This window comes from Salmo salar, chromosome 12, assembly GCF_965601325.2.
Source record: "Salmo salar chromosome 12, fSalSal1, whole genome shotgun sequence".
Lineage (NCBI taxonomy): Eukaryota > Metazoa > Chordata > Actinopteri > Salmoniformes > Salmonidae > Salmo > Salmo salar.
In genome coordinates, this window is record NC_138302.1 from 18,507,555 (window position 1) to 18,517,500 (window position 9,946).

The window sequence follows — 9,946 nt, forward strand, 5'->3', positions numbered from 1 at the left end:
ACCTCTCTAGGTCGTGGTTTTAAAATACTTGTTTTTCCAGACGTTGAAGTTAGGTTCACTTTAGGTTCTGAATGAAAGATGAAAAGACATGATTTATAGACGTCTTTGTTTGGGCCAAATGAAAGCTTGTCCAGACAGGGCAAAATCTGAACCAAACACAGACGTCTATGATTGGTTCAGATTTGGTCCGGACCAGACCAAAAACCAACGTCCGTGAATGTGGAAATCAGGGCCGGTCCGGAATGCACCAAAAAAACATCCAGTCCAGACAGGACCAAAAAAAGACATCCAAAAGGTGTCAGTGTTGGACGGTGCTTACTGAGGTATAGCCTACAGTGTTGTCTGAAATAGAATTTTAGGAATGCCCATCTATGTTGTAGGCCTAGCATTTGTAAAAAAACAAAAAAGACTGCCAGTTCGGACATGACCAAAGATGTCCAAAGATGCCGGGCACAATTGAATTTTATGAATGCCCATCCATTTGGTAGGTCCACCGTTTGTAAAACAGGCCGTTGCATCAACTTAATTAGTCCTGATTCCTGTGATAATCAATTTGGCTAATTAAGCTCTGAAAATCAGCTACCCAACTTTATCAGGAGGAGTTATCCTGAGGCTATTTGCAATGTGTTTACACAGCAACAAATGCAGAAATATTTAATATTCGCTATGATCAGCTTAGTAAAAAATTGAAGGATACAAACTTAAAACCACTGATCATGACAATTTAGCCCATGGATGAACCTCCTGGACAGCAGTGACTAGCCTGGTTGTCCTTACCATATTGTCTATTTTACTTTGACCTGTCCTGTTTTTAGAATATGTTGTTTGTTAAGTGTCAGCACATTTTTAAAGTGACTGGGCGCCATTTAGGTAAGCCTATTTGATCGGAGAAACCTGATATAAAAAGTTTCCGGAAAAGGCCACATACTCTTTCTTTCTTTTTTTACAGAATGTTGGTGGAGCTCAGCAGTGATGCGTCTCTCCAACAGCACCCTGGAGAGGAGCGCTGGGAACGGACAAGATACATATTGTGCATCCCTGCCATTGACAAAGTGGTTACTGCTTATCACAGGGTGGAATCAGTGCTCACCTAAAAACCACACTGGTTGAGAGAAATTGTCATTGTTTTTAGGCAGAATTATGTGAGGTTTTCTGTGTTGTTGGAGGTGGGTCTTGGTCAGTTTAGCTCAGAAAATGCTGCCCTCGTCAATCTGCCGACATAGGCCTAATCCTATGCAGGCCGGCCTTGTGTTTCATGTTAATACTACTGCTAAACAAAACCAGCCATCACTGTGTATCATGTTAATACTACTCCTAAACACAACTCACCATCACTGTGTCTCATGTTAATACTACTGCTAAACAAAACCAGCAATCACTGTGTCTCATGTTAATACTACTCCTAAACACAACTCACCATCACTGTGTCTCATGTTAATACTACTCCTAAACACAACCCACCATCACTGTCTCATGTTAATACTACTGCTAAACACAACCCACATCACTGTGTCTCATGTTAATACTACTCCTAACCACAACCCACCATCACTGTGTCTCATGTTAATACTACTCCTAAACACAACCCACCATCACTGTGTCTCATGTTAATACTACTCCTGAACACAACCCACCATCACTGTGTCTCATGTTAATACTACTCCTAAACACAACCCACCATCACTGTTTCATGTTAATACTACTCCTAAACACAACCCACCATAACTGTGTCTCATGTTAATACTACTCCTAAACACAACCCACCATCACTGTCTCATGTTAATACTACTCCTAAACATAACCCACCATCACTGTGTCTCATGTTAATACTACTCCTACACACAACCCACCATCACTGTGTCTCATGTTAATACTACTCCTAAACACAACCCACCATCACTGTCTCATGTTAATACTACTCCTAAACACAACCCACCATCACTGTCTCATGTTAATACTACTCCTAAACACAACCCACCATCACTGTGTCTCATGTTAATACTACTCCTAAACACAACCCACCATCACTGTGTCTCGTGTTAATACTACTCCTAAACACAACCCACCATCACTGTGTCTCATGTTAATACTACTCCTAAACACAACCCACCATCACTGTCTCATGTTAATACTACTCCTAAACACAACCCACCATCACTGTGTCTCATTTTAATACTACTCCTAAGCTCTTACGAAGCATCCACTCAATCACTCTAACTCTTACTGTCACTCCTACTTTAGGCCATTTTCAAAATGTCTCCGCAACAATCTATTCCTCTCAGAGCTCTTAAAATAGCAAGCACAAGTCTTCATGTAAAACCACATGTACAACGTACATCCCATCTTTTGTAGCATACAATATAGCTCAGTATTTGTCAAGGGTGCAAATCATTCTGGTCATGACTGTATATCCAACAATCAGATTAATATATAAAAATACATTGACACTCACACAGAAACAGACACATAACACACACACACACAAACACACAGTTATACTTGACCCTGTTATACTTTGACAGTGAACATTGAATTGAGATCCGTCCATTACGGCATACTCTACTGATCACGTATTAAACATGCAATTGATTAAACTGAACTAAACTAAACACATGAAACCACAGTCCAGGGTCAGTATTCACAAAGTGTATCAGAGTAGGAGTGCTGGTCTGGGATCAGTTTAGCCTTTTAGATCATAATGATATGGACCGCCTGAGACACTTTATGAATACAGGCCCTGATGTAACAACCAAAACACAGTTCAATATAAACCAACAAGTACAAAGATACAGGAAGTCATGTGATGTATGGCTAAAAACATCAAAACAAAAACTATATTCCAAGATATCAACAAGTGTACTTACAGAGTGAAGTGAAGGGGAGAGGTCTTGAACAGTTAGTCAACTTACTGTCACTGCGTGGAAACAAGAAGTAGTCTACTGTAAGTATTAGTAGAAGCAGGCGTAGCCTGTGTGAGTTCTGTGGTTGACACATTTTAAAGTAGCCTAGTCAGGGCATTAACATGCAGCAACAGCATGTCACATAAGGGATGTTACTGTATCTAAATAGAAAATGGTCTAAAGTCAGAATACTGTAGTTACATTTCTTTATTTGAGGAGTGGGCCTACATGTTTTACAAGAGGCAAAATGTGACCCATTCCCATCACTCTTCATCAGCTGGTACTGAAGGTTCCAGAACAGATGAAAGGGGAGTATCTTTGGTTCCAGTGTTCTAGACTAGAGCTCTCCCTACTGACATCTCAACATTACTGCAGCTTCCAGGCTTCACATGTCCCTAGAGTCTGATGAAAATATACAAAACAGAAGGTAGAAAATGGCATAAATATAGAATAAAACAGTCACGCACGTAAAAATACTGTGTTATTGGGACTTATGTTGAACTGGCGTTTGAATTGAGTGAATTAGTGAGCTCAGCTAGCTTGTTAGCTACACGAAGAGGCTGTTATTCAGCGATAAACAAGCATTTTAGTGCAACACACAGCTACTCTGAATGGACTTGATTGTGAACAATACGATGCAGTGCTGCTGAAATTACAGCAAGACCCCATCATTAGCTAGTGAGCTAGCTAGTTAGCTAACATTTATCTATCAACATTAGCTAGGTAGAAACAACAGACAACAGTGAGCTGTCATTATGCCAAGGCCAAGGCAAGCTGCTCTGAATTTCCAGTGTGCTTGTGTGAAAGAGGTGTCTTCAGCTCACTGATCTTCAGAACAACGGACCCAAAGTGAACCCTGACATGCATATAACTAAGTCTGTTATAAGTCTGTCTGTCTGCTACCCTATGCTTTGACCTCTTTCTCCCCTCTCTTTCCAGATGAAATCTTGCGACTTGTGATGGCCGGCCGCCCAACAACCTGCCCGCTTGACCCTATCCCCTCCTCTCTTCTCCAGACGATTTCCAGAGACCTTCTCCCCTACCTCACCTCGCTCATTAACTCATCCTTGACCGCTGGCTACGTCCCTTCCGTCTTCAAGAGAGCGAGAGTTGCACCCCTTCTCAAAAAACCTTCACTCGATCCCTCCGATGTCAACAACTACAGACCAGTATCCCTTCTTTCTTTTCTCTCCAAAACTCTTGAGCGTGCCGTCCTTGGCCAGCTCTCTTGCTATCTCTCTCAGAATGACCTTCTTGATCCAAATCAGTCAGGTTTCAAGACTGGTCATTCAACTGAGACTACTCTTCTCTGTGTCACGGAGGCTCTCCGCACTGCTAAAGCTAACTCTCTCTCCTCTGCTCTCATCCTTCTAGACCTATCTGCTGCCTTTGATACTGTGAACCATCAGATCCTCCTCTCCACCCACTCCGAGTTGGGCATCTCCGGCGCAGCTCACTCTTGGATTGCGTCCTACCTGTCAGGTCGCTCCTACCAGGTGGCGTGGCTAGAATCCGTCTCCGCACCACGTGCTCTCACCACTGGTGTCCCCCAGGGCTCAGTTCTAGGCCTTCTCCTATTTTCGCTATACACCAAGTCACTTGGCTCTGTCATATCCTCACATGGTCTCTCCTATCATTGCTACACAGACGACACACAATTAATCTTCTCCTTTCCCCCTTCTAATAACCAGGTGGCGAATCGCATCTCTGCATGTCTGGCAGACATATCAGTGTGGATGATGGATCACCACCTCAAGCAGAACCTTGGCAAGACGGAGCTGCTCTTCCTCCCGGAGAAGGACTGCCCGTTCCATGATCTCGCCATCACGGTTGACAACTCCATTGTGTCCTCCTCCCAGAGTGCTAAGAGCCTTGGCGTGACCCTGGACAACACCCTGTCATTCTCCGCTAACATCAAGGCGGTGACCCGATCCTGTAGGTTCATGCTCTACAACATTCGCAGAGTACGACCCTGCCTTACACAGGATGCGGCGTAGGTCCTAATCCAGGCACTTGTCATCTCCCGTCTGGATTACTGCAACTCGCTGCTGGCGGGGCTCCCTGCCTGTGCCATTAAACCCCTACAACTCATCCAGAACGCTGCAGCCCGTCTGGTGTTCAACCTTCCCAAGTTCTCTCACGTCACCCCGCTCCTCCGCTTCCAGTTGAAGCTCGCGTCTGCTACAAGACCATGGTGCTTGCCTACGGAGCTGTGAGGGGAACCGCATCTCCGTACCTTCAGGCTCTTATCAGAAGGGCACTGCGTTCATCCATCCCTGGCCTGCTCACCTCCCTACCTCTGCGGAAGCACAGTTCCCTCTCAGCCCAGTCAAAACTGTTCGCTGCTCTGGCACCCCAATGGTGGAACAAGCTCCCTCACGACTCCAGGACAGCGGAGTCAATCACCACCTTCCGGAGACACCTGAAACCCCACCTCTTTAAGGAATACCTGGGATTGGATAAAGTAATCCTTCTAACCCCACCAATTTGTAAGTCGCTCTGGATAAGAGCGTCTGCTAAATGACGTAAATGTAAATGTAAATGTCTGGGATTATTGTGTCCCATTGTGTCTGCATGATGCGTGTTTCTTTTAAATGACAATGAATAATCTTTCATGTAATTGGTTATTGCTGATTCATTATTGTTATTTTATTGTCTGATTTTTTTTGTAGCATTTTTAATAAAATCAACTGCATTGTTAGTTAAGGGCTTGTCATTAACCATTTTACAGTAAGGTCTACACCTGTTGTGTTTGGTGCATGTAACTAATACAAGTTGATTTGATTTGTGTGTTTAGGTGCTGGACATTGCTCCCTCTGACACTGGGTTTCTGAACCTCTACATGTCTAAGCCGTTTGGGGGGGTTCTACTAGCTGACATATGGAATTGTTTTAAGGTGGTCATACCATGGATCATTTAGATATTCGATTTTGATTTATAGTACCCCTTTAGGTTAAAAAGGAGAAGGACTAATGTTTGTGAGAGCAGGCAGGTGACTGCAATATAGTCTGCCTGGAACATGCCCCATATTCAATTGTAATTCAATAAAAAATAACATTTATTTATCCCCTGTAGGGGGCAATTACTAAACACCCTATGGCATCAGGCTTGCAGTGAGTCTCACAGTGACATCACAAGTGGTCACACTTTCAGGTCACATGTCCAGTCACATGACCATACATACATACACAGTAAAACACATGATAACAACAGATGTCAGCCCCCTTAGTGTTTACAACATGGTCATCATAGAGGAGGTTCACTGGGCAAAGATCCCATCAAGTTCTAATGATGACATCATCTCCATCATCTGACATCAATGATGACATGTTTCACAGATCATGCCGAGGGAGAGGGGGAAGGAAATCAGAGGTACTCTCTTTTTCACTTTGATTTACACTTCACACACTCATTCTATATGTCTAGTGTTCTGTCCCCCCATCCACCATCCCCCCAAACCTCCTGTTCCCTTTTAAAGTTGGGACACGGTTCCTCATCCTCTTCCTTAATCTTCATCATTCTCCTCCCTCTCTACTATCCAGTCACTGTGTGGTGGTCAGGGTTGTCATGGTGGTCAGCGTTGCCATGGATTCCTGTCTCTTCCTCTCTAGTCAGGCTTGTGTTTGAAGCGACATTTGTCACCATAGAAACAGCCGGTGGTCCTCCAGAAGAAACACTCGTCACCGTTGATGGGAGCCATCCTCCTGGTCCTGGGAGAGAGACAAACAGTATCAAAACACAAACACCTGCACCTGTGCTTCTGCTTCCTCCTTCCATCACTTTGTACATTTCAAAAGTTTATGAGTTGATTGATAACACTTTAGAATAACTCATAATGATGTTTTGACAGACAGTTGGATGTCCTTACCCTGTGGAGGCGTACTGGGAGGCTGAGGAGGTGATGAGGCCTATAGGGTTGGTCCTCTGAGGAGAGGGAGGGGTTCTCTACAGCCAGCGGTCTAGGTACCTGATCACCAGCCTAGTGCTCTCCAGCTCCACCCTCTGGACATGAGGACAAACAGCAGCAACAGTCAAAATATTTAGAATGGAACCAATAGCAAAGTCCCACAAGTACAATGGAACCAAAAGCATTGTCCCAAAAGTAAAATGGAGCCAATAGATTAGTCTCAAAAGTACAAGAAAAGGTGCACTTATTATTTGTAAAACCAGAGAGTCATTCTAATGTACTATCTTTGGTGAAACGTAGCTAAACCTCACAATAAATCATTATTAGATGTACAGTATGTATTTCTATATTGTTGTAATACTGGCTGTCCTGGTACCTGATCACCAGCCTGGTACTCTCCAGCTCCACCCCCTGGACAGGAAGACAAACCGCAGGCGTAGTCCAAATACATACAAATGAACCAGTAGCATGGTCCCAAAAGTACAATGGAACTAATAGCATTGTCCCAAAAGTACAATGAAACCAATAACATTGCATTGGATTTTATTACCGGCTTGTTTATCATTTGCCTCCAGAAAGGAGTTGAATCGTTGTACTTTTCTCTCTGTGGTGGACAGTGATACTATTTATGTGCAAGACTCATGCTCTACACTGAAGGCTCTTGACTCTGTGTATCATGCAGAGACGTCTAACTCACCATTGTGATCTCTACAGTGCTGTCAGGTGGACATCAGTAGCAACACGCAGGCTCCAACACTGGTACATTCTTATTTAGAAGGCCATTTAAGGATAACTGCCATGTTATATATCCTCTCTTCTAGCATGAAATGAGAACACATACAAACTCAGATCTCTATCTTGTTTTATGCTAACAGTTCTGAAAATTAGAACCAAACATGAAAAAAAGTCCTTTCATTTCATTATTCAGCCCCTTGATCTTAGAATGTCCTCCATTGGAGGAGTTCAAAGGACAAATAGATGAACAGGTTATTGAGATATGTAGCTGTTTCTAGTTGTCAGCCCATGTCACTAGTTTGTATTGCCTTATTTTAAGTCCCCGTCCCCACAGCAGACCTTTTGCCTCTTGCCAGGCCGCCATTGTAAATAAAAATGTGTTCTTAATTGACTTGCCTGGTTAAATAAAGATTATCCAAAAGTGCAATGGAACCAATAGCATAGTCCCAAAAGTACAATAGAACCAATAGCACAATCCTAAGCGTACAGTGGAACCAATAGTATAGTCCCAATAGTACAATGGGACCAATGGCATAGTCCCAAAAGTACAATTGAACCAATAGCATGGTCCCAAAAGTACACACTCCTTAAGGTCAAGCTAAAAAATTGATAGCACATCTCACATAGTTCAATGCATATGACAGCATTATGTTTCATCCCACCACTCACCTTTAGCCTCTCCAAGGTGCAAGTGGACATGTTGGGATTCTTGAAGTTGACAAAGGCACATAATCTCTCTTGTAGAACTCTGATACTCTCTCTCTCCCCACAACTACAGTACATAAACTAGATTTAGAATGTAGAACGTTGATACTCTCTCTCTCCCCACAACTACAGTACAGAATAAAGAATTAGAATGTAGAACTCTGATACTCTCTATCTCCCCACAACTACAGTACAGAATAAAGAATTAGAATGTAGAACTCTGATACTCTCTATCTCCCCACAACTACAGTACCGAATAAAGAATTAGAATGTAGAACTCTGATACTCTCTATCTCCCCACAACTACAGTACAGAACACAGATTTAGAATGTAGAATGTTGATACTCTCTATCTCCCCACAACTACAGTACAGAATAAAGAATTAGAATGTAGAACTCTGATACTCTCTATCTCCCCACAACTACAGTACAGAATAAAGAATTAGAATGTAGAACTCTGATACTCTCTCTCTCCCCACAACTACAGTACCGAATAAAGAATTAGAATGTAGAACTCTGATACTCTCTATCTCCCCACAACTACAGTACATAACCTAGATTTAGAATGTAGAATGTTGATACTCTCTCTCTCCCCACAACTACAGTACCGAATAAAGAATTAGAATGTAGAACTCAGATACTCTCTATCTCCCCACAACTACAGAACATAGAGAGTATCAGAGTTCTACATTCTAATTATATCTCCACACAACTAAAGTACAGAATGTAGGAGAGGAAGGGAGGGAGGTGACCACAGTCAAAATACAATGCATATAGGAACAGGGTGCTATTTGAGACAGCCTATAGAACCTATAACTGTAGGAATATATACTGTGGAATAACCAGAATTAAACATACCCACCCACTGGAGTCCTGAGGGGAGGAGAGGACCACCACTGGAGTCATGAGGGGAGGTGAGGTCCACCACTGGAGTCCTGAGGGGAGGAGAGGTCCACCACTGGAGTCCTGAGGGGAGGAGAGGTCCACCACTGGAGTCCTGAGGGGAGGAGAGGTCCACCACTGGAGTCAAGAGGGGAGGAGAGGTCCACCACTGGAGTCAAGAGGGGAGGTGAGGTCCACCACTGGAGTCCTGAGGGGAGGAGAGGTCCACCACTGGAGTCCTGAGGGGAGGAGAGTTTCGCCACTGGAGTCCTGAGGGGAAGAGAGGTCCACCACTGGAGTCCTGAGGGGAGGAGAGGTCCAGCATGTATTTCATGTACAGCATGTATTTCATTATTGTTGTAGTGTTTTGGGTAAATCAGAAATCAAACTCCTCTAATAATGGCTATGCTCCCTGTGGTGGGTTCTGGTAGTGCAGTCTGTCTATACAATACCCCCTGTGGTGGGTTCTGGTAGTGCAGTCTGTATATACAATACCCCCTGTGGTGGGGTCTGGTAGTGCAGTCTGTCGATACAATACCCCCTGTGGTGGTGTCTGGTAGTGCAGTCTGTCTATACAATACCCCCTTTGGTGGGTTCTGGTAGTGCAGTCTGTCTATACAATACCCCCTGAGGTGGGGTCTGGTAGAGCAGTCTGCATATACAATGCCCCTTTGGTGGGGTCTGGTAGTGCAGCCTGTCTATACTATGGCGGGTAGCATAGCTGTTAGAGCTGAGTTTAGGAAACGCTGGCCTAGCCACTCATGGTTAAATGATTCAATGCCACCATCATGTGTCTAATAGGCAGAAATACAAGAAAC